Consider the following 16,743-nt stretch of genomic DNA (forward strand, 5'->3'; position numbering starts at 1 on the left):
CTCTAGTGAGGGACTACATGTTGTTTCATAAATATTCAATACATCATGCTTAATAGGCAAAATAATTATTAATATTTAAAGAATAAAGACGCTAAACTTTATTCCAAAATGCAATTCGACATGTTAGAGGATTAGAATGAATATTTCTACTGACTTTAAAATATAACTATTAAATAGTTTCATATGTTAAAGTTTTCTCAATCTTTTATAACTTTGACAAGTACAAGTGCTTTTCACATTTCAAGAAGAAATGGAACCTTTATCTAAAATAATTTATATGGAATCTACAAACCAAGATTTTCTTCATTCTAGAAATCACATCATAGTCTGCTGTTCAAGAATCAAAATAAAATGACAATATCAAACGTAATTTTTCATGTAAGCTTCGAGCAAAGCGATTTTTAGATACAGAAAACACACCAGTATATACCATTTGAAAGTAAGAGTAAAGAAGTTATCATCTGACAAAAATCAAAAGAACATTTGAGACTCATATCCAAACACGTCCATTTCCGGCGTTTGTACCAAATTAGCTATACGATACACTTATACTGAATACCCATTCTCGTGTACATTATTTACCAAAAAGTAAACGAATCTTAGTATTTTTTATAGTTGCTTAAAAGAGACCATGTGTCAAGATGATGGAGAACGTGCAAATGGTCACGTGCGTTAAGACCTTCCTGCGTGGCTGTCTATGTCTACGCTGAAAACAAGATCAATATTTCCACAGAGAGAGAGGAGATAGATAGAGACACGTCCGTCAGTTGTTCACTGATAAGCTCTGGTCTAAACTCTACTGCAGGATCACCGATATCTTTCCTGGATTCTATGGTGAGCGATTAGTTTTTCCCAGTAACTCAGGTATATACGTATGTAGCCCGTTATATTTGTTTTTCAAATACATTAGCGATAAATACTTAAACTAAAATTAATACGAGTTGTAAATATAATTAAGATTTCGAAATAATTACATTCAGTTAACAGTAGTACAACATGAATAAGAAAACAGGATATAAGTTACATATCGGCAGCTGTCACAGTAGATGTTAAAGTATAATACATCTAAAAATATACATTAGAAGTGTATTTTGTACAGATAGAGATTGTAAAACGATACAGATCATCAAACATGATTTTATTTTATACCAGTGTTTGACAGATATCTGTTTTGAGAATGGATTTATTTCAAGCTAAATTATTTTGTACAAGATGACAAAAAAAATTTTTATTCAGCATTTTTCTTTTCTTTTTTTTTTTTTTTCACTTCTAAGTTTAAGTTTCATTATTCCTACACTGCCCAACTTTGATACGTCTGAAACTATTAGTTTCTCTGCATCAACATTGTCGAAACGCCAACAGAGGAAAAACAAATTATCAAACTCAAGATATATGCACTTATATTTCAGTAAATGGAAGAAACAAACTGTAACTTACTATATGTTGTATATCACTTGAGTATAAAACTAAAAATGTGAAACGTATCATTGATTAGAATCCTATACATATATATATATATATATATATATATAAATGAACAACACATCAGTAGTCAAGCAGACCTTAGAATGGAGAACGACAGATTTCAATGGAGAAGGATCACGAGACGTCCCGACCCCACATGAAGGGATTGAGTGGATAGATAAGAAGAATAAGAAGAACATTTCAACTGCTGTATTGTTTGATTCAATGTTTAATTCATTACTTAACAAATTGTGACGTATGTTTTACTGTAAAGCTAATTACAACTACTTTGTCATGTACAAAATAGGTTTAAAATTAACTGCATGATTCATACCGTTAAATACACGAGTTTTACAAGCAACGGATTACGTCACTAAAGAACTTTAAGTAGGTTTCCGTTACCTTCTTATTACCTTGCACACGGTGATAAGAATGTTCAGATCTTAACTGAAGCCAAAAAATTCTAAACAAATGCATAAGGCATCCCTATTGGAAATACCCATACGCCCAGGAATAGGTGATTAAAAGAATATCTTATAAAACAGTAGTTATTGATCGCTTCTGTACGTAATGAAATGGCTTTGGGCATAAAGCACTTTTGTAGCCTATAGTAAGTTAGTGAAGCCTTAAAACATTACGGTGAATAGATGTTTGAACATACATTTAACGTCATACAAGGAGGAGCATGCAGTTTTATTTGAATAGATGCTATGATTAAACAGTCATCCTTACAAACCCATTGTACAGGCATTGTGATGTACTTATATTGTGAAATTAAATAACCAAATATAAGGGGGGGGGAAGAGAATAATAAAAACAAAAGCAGAACTATATATCCAAAAAAGGCAGTAGTAGAAAGAACTAGGGATCGGAATTATAAAGCTCAATTTTAAAGCGCAGATAAATGAAAAAGTGACTTTTATTGTGGTTTCCTGACTGCTTTTCTTGAACTTTCAAAAGATTCAATCTAGGGTAAGCAAGTAAGAGTATTACTGGTATACTGGGAATAATTTTCGTAAAATATACAAAATTATCAAATTATGAATGGGGAATTTAGAAGAAGTGAGACATAATTACAGTTACGTTTTGATAGATAAAGTATCTGAACAGAACAGATGTAAATTATTCAAATACTTGTTTGTAGTTAAGTACAAAGCTACACAATGGGCTATCTGCGCTCTGCCCACCATTGGTATCGAAATCCGGTTTATAGTGTTGTAAGTCCACAGATATACCGCTGTGCCACTGGGGGCATATTCATATGAAATAGTCTTTGTATATATACGGAAACTGGTTTTTTGTTCAACATGTCTATAATTATAACTTATGAGTTGCGAAAAATAGTGTTTTTAACAAGCTAAAATATTTACCCTAAAACATCAACTAAGCATTCTGTTATTCCTACATTAAATCATTTGACGATAGACTACTTAACAAACGTCGATAGTTATTCCAACAGTAAATTATTTGACGATAGACTACTTAACAAACGTCGATAGTTATTCCAACAGTAAATTATTTGACGATAGACTACTTAACAAAAGTCGATAGTTATTCCAACAGTAAATCATTTGACGATAGACTACTTAACAAACGTCGATAGTTATTCCAACAGTAAATCATTTAACGATAGACTATTTAACAAACGTCGATAGTTATTCCAACAGTAAATCATTTGACGATAGACTACTTAACAAACGTCGATAGTTATTCCAACAGTAAATCATTTAACGATAGACTATTTAACAAACGTCGATAGTTATTCCAACAGTAAATCATTTGACGATAGACTACTTAACAAACGTCGATGGTTATTCCAATAGTAAATCATTTGACGATAGACTACTTAACAAACGTCGATAATTTCGACAAATTAATTCATAACTTTTTTCAGATTTTAATTCCATATATTTATTCTTGTGAAATCAGATTTTGTAATTGTTATTTTAAAATGTGATATACAAAAGTTAATATCTTATGTGATTGTTGTTATGGAGATGGCAAGTCTCTGGCTTTCATATAACTATTATCTGTGTTAAGATCAATGCATATATAGAATATTATTTCATTAAGAAAATTCTTTCAAAATAAAGCCAGATATTGTGCCAATTAGCAGAGACTCTGATTTCAATTCTAGTTGTTAAGTCAGTCAGATAGAGCTCAGTTGATTATTATGATCGAGTCTGCTTCCTGTGAGTTATTCAATTAATAGTTAAACAATAAAACTGGCGTTAAAATGAAAAATCCTCATATATAGAGCTTTAATGCAAAATGTGTTTGTCATCATGAACTGTAAATATGACATAAATATGAATTATTTTGTATTGGTTTATATTTTATGCGCAAAACAATAATAAATCCAGAGTACAAATTTAATTTGTAACTACAGGGGGAATACTTATATCAGGACTGATACTAACATTTACGGACATATTAATCCAGTGTTAGGTACATTTTATCTTTAGTAAAATCATTTTGTTCCACATTTAGTTTATAAAACCTTTATGTTAACCCCAAATTATTCTTAATTTTTTTGTTTAAGCAAATTATTCAAAAGCAAACTTTTATAATGATTGCTTAAGCCTTCTCGAATGTTTCATTATAAAAAAATGGTATATATAAAGATCCAAATAAAGTCCGTAAGTTCGATTTAATTTTCTTCTTGCTCCATAAGTCTAAAAAACATATTTTTTTTAAAAAACAAAAGAAAAATACCTTTTACCATATTTTTTCCACATGCGTCACAGAATCTAGCAAAATAATAAAAAATGTTCGTCCGTAATAATCTCCTCTCACACATGATGCAGTAAATGTATATACATGTTCATCCGTAATAACCTTCTCTCACACATGATGCAGTAAACGTGTATACATGTTCATCCGTAATAATCTCCTCTCACACATGTTGCAGTAAACGCATATACATGTTCATCCGTAATAATCTTCTCTCACACATGATGCAGTAAACGTATATACATGTTCGTCCGTAATAATCTCCTCTCACACATGATGCAGTAAACGTATATACATGTTCATCCGTAATAATCTCCTCTCACACATGTTGCAGTAAACGCATATACATGTTCATCCGTAATAATCTCCTCTCACACATGATGCAGTAAACGTAATACATGAAGATTACCGATCATGGAACTTATAAAAAATAAAGATCTTAACAAATAAATCACATAGAACCCGAACATACAATATTCATCTATAATAACGTATTGTAAATTTTCATCGATGGCCATTAAACTAAAATTTGAGAAAAAAAAACTTTTAACCTTTCCTGGATCATGTTAATTTTTCTCTCGATATTTTGGGAAGAAAATTGATTTTTATAAATTTATATTCGTTATTTTTTCTGACAATGCATAAAAAAGCATCTAAAAAGGAAGAAAAAAATGACTTGCTTTTTCTTAGGTGTCATTTACGAAATTAATTGGGATTGGTCTACGTATTAGTTAATCAATATATTGTAATCTATAATTAGATAATAATGTTAAGATTAGAAAGTTCGTTATCGAAAACATTGAATTGGCGAGTTTATGTAAGATGTGAGCATTAGGCCTATTTCATTTTAACAATGTTAGTTTTCCGTTATCTCCTAACTGAAATAAGCCTTCTTATCAACATTTAGAATTATTGACGTGTCTGTTAATTTTATTTTATTCTGTACTATGTGTTCAGCAGTATCTCTTTATATATATGTATATATGTGTGTGTGTACAAATTATAAGTCTGTCACCTATTATCAGCTGTTACGTGTGACTTGTCTAGAATCATTACCATATTTGAATGTAACTTCGAAGATATCTTAGTCCATTCGTTTAAAAGCAGAATTCCAACTAATTACTTCATATCTTATACTTAGTGATCATCTTTTACTTCACTGATACTTCAAAACTGGTCCTAAGTCAACCTGTCAAATATAGCGTGAAATTTCTTTTGTTTCTACTTGCATTACTTGCTGCACGCCTATAAGTGTAACAAGTTATGCATCGAAGAAACTTCAGGCTTTCGGGAAGATCGATTCCCTGAACATCTTAGACAAATTTAAAAGGAAAATCTTGACTTTCTCGTCTCTAAACACTTCATTTTTCACGGTACCTGCGTAGCTGGACTGACAGCGTTTAAACTGAAACACGTACCATACGACAGGCTAGAAAATTCATATTGAAACTGCGAATCATATAACCATTTTGAAATAACATATAATTTATATTCTATATTGTAATTTTTTTTTGTCAAACTATAAGCTAGCAGTCTTATTTGGCTTCGTTTGTTTGTTATGGATTTCGCGCAAAGCTACACGAGGGCTATCTGCACTAGCCGTCTCTAATTTAGCAGTGTAGGAAGGCAACTAGTCATCACCACCCACCGCCAACTCTTGGGCTACTCTTTTACCAATAAATAATGGGATTGACCGTCACATTATAACACCCCCATGGCTGAAAGGGCGAGCATTTTTGGTGTGACGGGGATTCGAACCCGCGACCCTCAAATTGCGAGTCGAGCGCCCTAACCATCTGGCCATGCCGGGCCAATATGTATGGAATACAAAAAAAAAACAAAGTGTTTAAATTTCGATATTTATAAGACTTACTCTAATAGAATTGATTTCATATAATAAATTTGTTTGTAATTAAGCACAAAGCTACACAATGGGCTATCTCTGCTCTGCCCACCACGGCCATGCCGGGCCTTATTTGGCTTTGAAACAACTTTTACTTTCTTTAATTTTTCATGTAGTAATGCATCTTATTTTTATATAAGTATATATATATATATATATATTCATCGCCACTACCTATCCCCCAGTAGGACAGCGATAAGTCTTCGGATTTACAATACTGAAATCAGCGGTTCGATTCTCCTCGGTGGACACATTAGATAGACGGATGTGGCTTTGCTATAGGAAAATCACACATCATTACCCTATTTGCCTTCTCAAATTTAATAACTAAATGAAGAGAAGGTATTTTACTCATATAAAGTTATTTAATTGTTCGTTTTATTTTGCCTTGGCAAATGGTCTAGTATTAAGGGCTGATCGCAATGTATAAGAACGGTGTTTCAGGTCCTGTGCTGATCTTCTAATTATTTCCTCCATCGTCAATCGTGCTCATTTTGATAGTCATGATTACGCAATATTTTCTAACACCTCAATTTCTACTGTAACAAACGTCTGCAAAGGATAACGAGATCAACCATAGACCATGCATCTTGACAAACATTCAACAAACAAATGTGTCGTGTGATCGAAAGGGATTGTTGTGATTCCAGTTTCTTCGTCCTTCTTTGTCTTGATTTCGAGATGAGGCTGCAAGTTTGTGAATCTTCGTGAACTTCCAATCCGCGTCATTACGATACACTGTCTTTTTGGATCGGAATGTTCTTTTTCATAACCATAACCTTCACTTTGCAAATAAACGTGTTGCACCAGATTAGCTTTGGGTGTGATTTTGGAGCTCGTTTCTATCTTCAATGATCTGTTATGTTTTGTTTTTTTTCCTTGGAGGACATTGAGAATTCATCCCTTTGAAATGCCGTGTCCTTTGTTTCTTAATCCTTTATTAGCGTCACTAATGAAATATTGCCTTAGAAAGAAGTCCCCCGGTGGGACAAAGTCAAGTCTATAAACTTACAGTGCTAAGATCTGGGGTTTGATTCTCCGCGGTGGACACAGAAGATAGCCCAATCTGGTATTGATTTTTAAAAAAAACAACCTTGGAGAGAGCTGTGATAAACACTCCAGCAACAAGTTACGGTAGTGGCATTGCACTGTCAAATAGTCAGGAATTCGTCATGAATCAAAAATATGTATAGAGAGAGATATTAATTATATCGAACTTGGCGCCACGACTTCATTAGCGTACTCCAATAGCTCTCTTCATTTTTTCATAAACTGACTTTGTGTAATTCGTAAATATCAGTATCACGTTGATTTTACTGTGAATTATATAACTAACTATTCATGCATTCTAAGCTGTTGTGCTTACACTAACTTATGGTAATAAAGGTAGTCAGTCAGCTGTTAAATATGAGACCAAGCGTGAATTTCCAAACTAATGAAAACCCATACACTTTTATTAATATCATGAAAATACCACGACACTTACAGCATTTAAAAGATATAGAACACTTTCTGTCCTCAGCAGATATTGAAGACCTTGAAACTATATATTCATATACACGTGAATGCAACATTCCATGCACCCATATTTAAGATGAACGTCCGAAATAAATAACAGTTTGGTCGACTAGAACTAAAACTGCAGTTGAAATACACTGTATAACTTAACAATATCCTTTCTGGAATGTGAAGTTTTATGCAGAAGCTTTCAATGAAGATTTTATGCACAAAATAGAGAGACTGACTTGGTTTGAATTTTACGCAAAGCTATTTCAGGGCTATTCTGCACTAGTTCCTAATTTAGCAGTGATAGATTAGAGGGAATGCAGCCAGTCAACATCACCACCAACTCTTGGGCTACTCTTTTATTAATAGTGGGATTGGCCGTCATATTATATTGGCCCTACGGCTGAAAGGACGAGCATGTTCGGTGACGGGGTTTGAACCCGCGACCCACAGATTGCGAGTTGAACGCCCTAACCATCAGGCCTTGCCAGGCTCTAAATAGAAAGAGCGTGCTGAAGAAGTGTGTCGCAACAAAATTGTTAACAAGCACGCTGTTGAAACGTCTGGCCATAACACGCAAGAACTCATTATGCTGTAAAGTTAAAAACAAAATTACTTCCTACATAAAATATGTTACCTAATGGATTTTGTTAAACGATAAACACAAATACATTGTGTTTTAACTTCAATGATTAACACGGAATAAGCCAAAATCTCTCACCAGCGACGCAACTCGCAAGGAAAATTCCTTGACGATATAACTCATTTGGAATTCTTATGTCTCTGTTACTCGTACAAATACTTTAAGATGAAAATATTCAGAAGATGAAATCAGATTAAGATTTTAAGATATATTTTATTCCACTATACCAAGTGTGTGTTGAGGATTTATTGCAACTATTTCAGTTTGAAAATCAGTAGAGTAATGGTTATATGCTGTTAACAGTTACCATGTTAATAATATTATTAGTGATATCTTTACATGATTTCTTTTCTTTAGCAGTTTAAGAGCAGCAGTACTTCAAGCAATCTTTCATCTTGCGATAAAACCAAATAACCACTTCCATTAAATGTATTTCATAAACTTCACTTTACAAACGGAAATGTTTTATACTTTTAAAAACCTAATGGACTTCTCGTTTACATTATTTTTGTCCCCCAGTGGCATAACGGTATGTCTGCGGACTTACAACGCTAGAAACCGGGGTTTCGATAACCTTGGTGAAAAGAGCACAAATAGCTCATTGTGCTTAACTTCAAACAAACAAACGTCATTCTTTTCCTAACCCTACTGCCTCAGTACTAAAATTGCTCAATCATTCTGTTACGTTTTGTCCCTTTCTTTATCAGCGGGGTATTTTAGAGAGTACACAACCACGCGTTAATCCTGAGTAAGGAAGCACATTATTCTATTATAATAATAGGTAGACAAACAACGATTTATAAGCATAATGAAGTGGTTTATAGATGGTGGAACATACTAGATGTTTCGACAGAACATTTATCTGTCGTCTTCAGAAGATATTGCTTGAATCTGTCACTTGAAATTAACAGCTCAAATTTGGCTGTTTTGTACGACAGGATCATCTCCGCAGTTTTATCAGTACTCGAGATTTCACCAACGGATCCCACGAATCCCTTAACGACTTGATAGTAGTCATGGATCAGTGTTCCCTTTTGTGACTAAATGATGCAAATGAAGATCTTCGGGGTTTCACTTTAAGTCCAGCTATATTAAACATTGTCTGCAGTGGCACGCTTGCAACTGCTAACATAAGATGAATACCTGCCCACTTTTAAACAGATGAAAACAATGATTCACTCTTCTTCCAAAATCTAAGGAGATCTTCAAGCCCCCCCCCCCCAATAACTCAATGCATATAGACTTGGTCATTCTTATCAACCCTCTTACCATCAAGTAAGCATGATGTACGTGCGTGTGTTGAGATAGCTTATAGATATATATATATATATATATAAGATATGTGCTTATTTAACGTCCCCGTAGCGGTCAAAATTATATTCCTGCGCACTCCCCTGAGTGTGATGAGTAAAGCAATATATCAACTGATTTAATTTTCAACCTCAGCGAAACCCAATGTTGCATCATCGCTAGAACTGTCAAGCAAGTATTGCCTACATTCGCTTCAGTTTTCTTGGTCATACTTATTACTCTTATCTTACTCAGTGTTACTTTTGTTTCATACTTATAACTTTTCTCTTCCTCAGTGTTACTTTTGTTTAAAGTCACTCTTTTTTTTCCTGCACTTTTGTAGATGATAATATCAGTAATTCACAACCAGCTGTTTTGCTTTTAACCATCTATTTGCCTTCATCTTACTTACAGCACCACCGAACGTATACAAACTGTTCTATATTTCCTCTCCAGTGTTCTTTAAAACATGAAACAAAGTCTTTTTTTGTAAAGAAATGTAACATGTAGACCTAAATAGGACACATTATTGTACATATCGATCTACCCATAAAGTAGAAGTCACAGAGTTTTTCGATCACTTAATATCTCCTTCATTCCAGTTATAATATCATGGTACAAATCATCCAATGCGACATTACTGCTTTTCTGCAGATTCTTTGAAACCATTCCTTTTCAATTGAATTAAAACTTATTGTATATCTTACAAACTACAGGTAATTAAATAGGTTTGGTTTGTTATGAATTTCGCGCAAAGCTACTCGATGGCTATCTGCGCTAGCCGTCCCTAATTTAGCAGTGTAAGACTAGAGGGAAGGCAGCTAGTCATCACCACCCACCGCCAACTCTTGGGCTACTCTTTTACCAACGAATAGTGGGATTGACCGCTACATTGTAACGCCCCCACGACTGAAAGGGCGAGTATGTTTGGTGTGATGGGGATTCGAACCCGCGACCCGCAGATTGTGAGTCAAGCGCCCTAACCACCTTGCCATGCCGGGCCGGTAATTAAATATCTTTATTGAATTGCCACTGAGTCTTAGGCACCACTAGCCTTGCCAAACATCACTAGAATATCTATATTTTTAACAATGGTTTTCTTAGCAGCTTTATGTTTATTTCAAAAGTGAGAAAAATGTGTTCCACTCGCGGTTTTTTTTATCATATGACGTAATTTGAGGTTTTTCGTCCATCTTTGTGAGCAGATACGTCTTTAATGCAAGGATTGGGGTAACATCTATTAGGGTGCTACCATCATAAAACCCAAGGTAATTCCAAACCTCTGAAAAAGTTCCACTGCTTTTATTGATTTTATTTGAGTAGATCTAAGCTTTCCTCCTTGTTAATCTAAGAGAGTGGACACGTATTTGTTCTCTTTTCTCACCCCTGATGTTTAGAGACTAAGAACCATCTTAATTAGGCCCTATATCTTGGGAACTTTAGAAGAAAATAATGAAATATCACATTCAACATCTGTAGCTACGCATTATCTAAGCTTGAAATATGAAATGCTTGTAAGCATGCGATTTTTGTTACTTATTGGTGATTAATAAGTTGGTTTGACTTGTGGAGTAAATTAATTTTAACATTAGTGTAATGTGGAAATCTACAGAATATGTGTCGACAAATCATTTCACAAAACAAAGATTCGTATATAACATCCTCATTCTGTGAGGAGAACATTGGCTAACACTATCTCTATATATTATATCTCAGTTACACATGAAAAAAAGATTATGAAGTCTGTAGATTTATATAGAGGGTCCAGATATCTGCAGCTTTGAAAATACAAAACAACCTTACAAACGTTAATGTACGTCTCCTCGGTTTAACTGTTAGACGATACATTTCTCCCAAACTTGCTACGTAACTACATAATAACTTCGGATCTTTTCCGTTTGATGCCCACCAACAGTACAAAAATAATATTTTCTGTGGAAAGCATATAGCAACATCCTGAACGTGGAAGGTTATTTTTACCGGCACGAAACTGTAAACCACGATGAAAATTTTGTAGATCCTGAAACTTGCAGCCATACCAAAATATTTAAAGTATGTAGCACAGTTTAAAGCAAAGAAATAAACGTCAATGTGGAACTCATCATCAAATGATTGAATCTTATCTTTGTGAATGTATATGAAGAATGATGAACAAAGATGAAGATTTATTCAAAAAAAATTGTTTAATATTACAGAATTCGTTAAATAAATATCATATAATTTGTTTAATATTACAGAATTCGTTAAATAAATATCATATAATTTGTTTAATATTACAGAATTCGTTGAATAAATATCATATAATTTGTTTAATATTACAGAATTCGTTAAATAAATATCATATAATTTATTTAATATTGCAGAATTCGTTAAATAAATATCATATAATTTGTTTAATATTGCAGAATTCGTTAAATATATATCATATAACGTTTTATTATTAATTATTTTATTTTATTGCATTACTAGTGTTATTTTCAACACGATCTGTTGGTGGGCACCAAAAGGAAAAGACCCATAACTTCTAACATAAATATGTCACAGTTATCACAATATACTGCATTGAATATAAATTATGCTTATAGATCATACTCTTGGGTTCTTTTCTTTTAATAGTGATTTTTTTACAGTATATTGTAGTTGAATTATGATTTTTTGAAGCAACCTGGTACTGTCCATTATATTTTTTGTCTAGATAAATGTAGTTAGGCTTATCCTACAATTATATGGATGAATAACTTCTAATATGTTTGCTTTAAAACGCATATTGGTACTAGATTACCGTATCAAAACCTTATTACACTAGTAGCATGGATCTAAGCTTACGAAGCAAAATGGCCCGGCATGGACAGGTGGTTAGGGCGCTCGACTCGCAATCTGCGGGTCGCGGGCTCGAATCCCAGTTACGCCAAACATGCTCGCCCTTTCAGCCATGGGAGCGTTATAATGTGACGGTCAATCCCCCTATTCGTTGGTAAAAAAGCAGCCCAAGAGTTGGCGGTGGGTGGTGATGATTAACTGCCTTCCCTCTAGTCTTACACTAGCGCAGATAGCCCTCCTGTAGCTTTGCGCGAAATTCATAACAAACAAACAAACAAAATCAAGCAAAAATGAGGTCAGTCTTATGGCTTGCTATGGCAGTAAATCACCAGTAAAGAATTTGCTAATTCACAAAGCCAACTTTCCGCAATTATAAGCTTGCGCGCACATACAGATAAATACTTGCGCCAATTCCAACAGCTTAATTAGACTACTGGCTGAGCAACAGTTTGTATGGTAACGAACGTTTCTTACGTCCTTTAAGACACATGTTAAAAGCGTAATAAATATTTGGCATTCAAAAGGCTGTATGTATAAAATATAATAACAGGTGTTTTCGTATGAAATACCTATAAATCTATAAGAAGCTAATACGTGTTAAGTAGGTAGTAAATTCAGCTTCAGATTTTTATCGGCGGCGGTAATTTCCAGTTGTATGTTAAACTATTTAAAAGTTTCCTGTTTTCAGAATACATTTTTCGTATATTATAGGGAATGAAATGTTTTACAAGCACCATGTGATTTAAATCACTATTTACATTTAACTTCGTTTAATTATGTTCCTCACGAACGTCTCTCGAGCCGAAAACAGGCAATTGACAACCCTGGAACTTTTGGCTATTGTTAACCAAGTAATGTGATTACGCCCTAAAGGAATGTTTACCGCTCGGTTGAATGAATTGCGCTCTGGTTTACTCTATTACGTCACGTGCACATGATCATGGAGGATTAGTATAGATGGCGCCTTCAGATTATTTGTGTGTCTTTGACGAGTGAACGAGAGTAGCTAAGCGTGAATAGCCGGCCAAGGACGTCCTCGAGGCACAATTTGGGCATGGCTCCGTCTGACAGCTGAACTCTTGTAAGCCACTATGAATTAGGGGCCAATTTTGGCACCCCCACTCTTGTCCTGACCGCCGACACTTACGCAGAAGTCGAGGGTGGGGCAATGCTACGAACGTTTCTTTCGCACCTCGGCTACCGCAGGAACGTTTGTTCTAACCGACTGACGATCAGTCTAGAGATGAAAGGTTTCGGAGCGGTTCAACTGCTTATTCCTTGGCTATTGTAATGATAAAATGAGGTAGCTTGTGGATTATTAATTTACCACCCTTTATTTTGCTTTCAAAAGCACGGAAACCGGTTGCTGAAATATGTTTGCTTTAAAACGCATATTGGTACTAGATTACCGTATCAAAACCTTATTACCTATGGCAGTAAATCACCAGTAAAGAATTTACTAATTCACAAAGCCAACTTTCCGCAATTATAAGTTTGCGCGCACATACAGATAGGGTAAGAAAGTAATTATAGGTCTCTTTAATTATTTGAATATCCCATAATCAGCTAGAACTTGTATGTTAAAGGTTTATCTTATTAAGTCCTTTCTCTAAGGAGGAATACTAAATAGTTGTAGAATATTGCAGTACAAGCAACGTTTATACCATTTTATCATGGGGTAAAACTATTCATAATTAATTTATATATATATATATATTAATTTATTCACTGAGGTAACTCGATAATGGGATAAAATTGATCACTCATTGAGGTAACTCGATAATAGGACGAGATTCATCATTCACTGGGGCAACTCGAGAGTGAGGTAAGTTTCATCTTACACAGAAGTAGCTCTAGAGTGAGGAGAGATTCATAACTCATTGAGGTAATTCAATAATGAGACGAGATTCATCACTCATTGAGGTAAATCGATAATGAGGCGAGATTTATCACTCACTGGGGCAACTTGAGAGTGAGGTGAGGTTCATCTTACACTAAGGTAACCCTAGGGTAGGGCACGATTCATAATTCATTGAGGTAACTTGAGAATTGGGCGAGGTTCGTTACCCACTGAAGTAACTCGAGAGTGAGATAAGGTTCATCTTTAAATGAAGTAGCTTTAGAGTGGGGTGAGATTCATAACTCATTAAGGTAACTCGATATAGGGACGAGGCTCACCACTCACAAAAGTAATTCGAGAGAAAGTAAAGCTTCATCACCCATTGAAATACCTCGAGAGTGAACACTCGAACTCAATTATTAAGTTAGCTTGAGAATTGAATGGGTTGACAGTTGAAAAAGCTCGTGTGTAATGATGATTAGGAACTAAGTAAATTATCGTGTGTGCGGTGTATTTCGAACTATGGTAAACCAAGAATGAAGTAGATTAAAAACTCGTAAGTTACGTAAGCTAACTAATAGATTAACTTAGGGTATCGGAGGATTACTCATTGTGTTAACTCTTAGGGTGAGATGGATTAACAGATGAGAAATCTCATTAGCGACGTAAGCTAAATAGTAAAAACATGAAAAGTGATGTGATCATTCACTGAGAACGAGATAGTGGCTGACGAACGCAGAAGTCATGTTTTAGTGATTAAAAAGTGCTAGTGATGAAACGAACAACGACAGTGAAGGAATGAAGTATATATATAGTGTTTTGTTTGTTTTGAATTTCGCGCAAAGCTACACGAGGGATATTTCAGGAAATGACTGGCAGATGATTAAGGCGTCGTGGGTCAGTGAAAAGGCCTTCACGGACTCCCGATTTTACACTATTGCACTTTTTGCTTTTGAATATATCAAACACGTGAGGTTTGTCACACGTCCACATAACCCAGAAGATGTGAAGCAGAAGTTTTGTTTATTTTGAATTTCGCGCAAAGCTACACGAGGGCTATCTGCACTACTCGTCCCTAAATTAGCAGTGAAAAATTAGTGGGAAGACAGCTAGTCATCACCACCCACCGCCAACTCTTGGGCTACTCTTTTACCAACGAATGGTGAGATTGGCCGTAATATTATAATGTCCCCACGGCTGAAAGGGCGAGCATGTTTGTTGGGACGGGGATTCTAACCAGCGACCCTGAGGTTGCGAGTCGAGCGCCCTAACTACTTGGCCATGCAGGGCCTTTTAAATATATTAACAAACAAACTAGGTCCGCATCTAATATACTGTATCTACGGGTTAAGTATAATTTTGAATTCACAAGAGAAACCAAGAGATAATAATTAGTAGTGACTGGAGCCGGACATGAACTCGTGGCTAGCTTGCAAGACTGTGATTCACAAATTCTATGGTTCGTATCCCATTGTCGCAAAAATGTGTAGTGTGCTTTACGTCTGTGGATGCGTTTAAAAATTATGGTAGATACCTCTTTTCGAATACAGCAACCCAAATGTTTGTGGTGGATGTTATAGACTAGCTGCCTCATCTCTAGTCTGTCACTTGATGGATCAGCAGTAAGTTACGGACTTACAATTCGTCAATGACATCTTCAGTGATTCTATGAACAGACTCATTGAGTTCCTGTGGTCTTGCTCCTGACTTTGTTAACTTTTTTCTGTGCTTACACGAAAAACAAAGAGTTGATTTCAGTTCTGTCTTCAATGTTTTAACCTTCGTCTCTATACGGGTTTTGTCATTTTATCCAACCTTGCAACAACCATGTAACTATGAAACTATACTATAACTTTTAATGTAATAAGTGTATTTTCTCGAAATTTCGCAAGCTTTTATTAAATATTACAAGTCTTTTGTGCACAAACAAGCACACACACACAAATACATTGTTTTTTTAATTAATTAATTTTACAAAAGATATTACAGCGAATTTATGGAATCAAAGTCTGACTAATCTGAGTGTAAGGTGATTTTCGTAAGATTAAAAATACTTTTTTCATCTTATAGTTATCATATTTCATTTTCATAACCTTTCGAACCTCCTAATTGAATATCAAAAGTTTTTCCAGTAAAATGTTATATTTTATCTGTTATTTTCTTTAACTGAACGTGCGGATAGTTGTTTGATAGTGTTTAAGTAGAGTATGACTAAATTAATAGTTTTACTCAGAACATCTAACAGAAATAACAGATGAGGTATTTAAATTCGATGACGAAGAACCCACTTGAGACTAATAATGGTTGGAGACGGCTTGAATGAATAATAAAGAAAAACTTTAATATAAGTTTAACATAACAGCAAGTCTACAACGTTTCGATAAGGTTTTGTCATCATCAGGTAGAAGTAATTTAAACTGACACGGATATATATATATATATACAGTATTGAACAAAGAAGTCACATGACCGGAAGTGTTGGTTTAGAGTAGGATGGTTTTGTTCAATTAAGATAGATTCCTTGATTTTTCGTTTGTTTATGTT

At 34.5% G+C, this 16,743-nt stretch overlaps 1 long non-coding RNA gene across 2 annotated transcripts in view; it reads left to right on the plus strand.

The window, feature by feature from the left end:
• The first annotated feature begins 711 nt into the window (after positions 1-711).
• Positions 712-16,743, plus strand: part of LOC111085718 — a 42,292-nt gene continuing 26,260 nt past the window's right edge. For both annotated transcript variants that reach the window (XR_002610535.1, XR_002610543.1), the window contains exon 1: positions 712-834. This is a non-coding gene — a long non-coding RNA (uncharacterized LOC111085718). The remainder of the gene's footprint in view (positions 835-16,743) is intronic.

This window comes from Limulus polyphemus, unplaced genomic scaffold, assembly GCF_000517525.1.
Source record: "Limulus polyphemus unplaced genomic scaffold, Limulus_polyphemus-2.1.2 Scaffold0, whole genome shotgun sequence".
Taxonomy (NCBI): domain Eukaryota; kingdom Metazoa; phylum Arthropoda; class Merostomata; order Xiphosura; family Limulidae; genus Limulus; species Limulus polyphemus.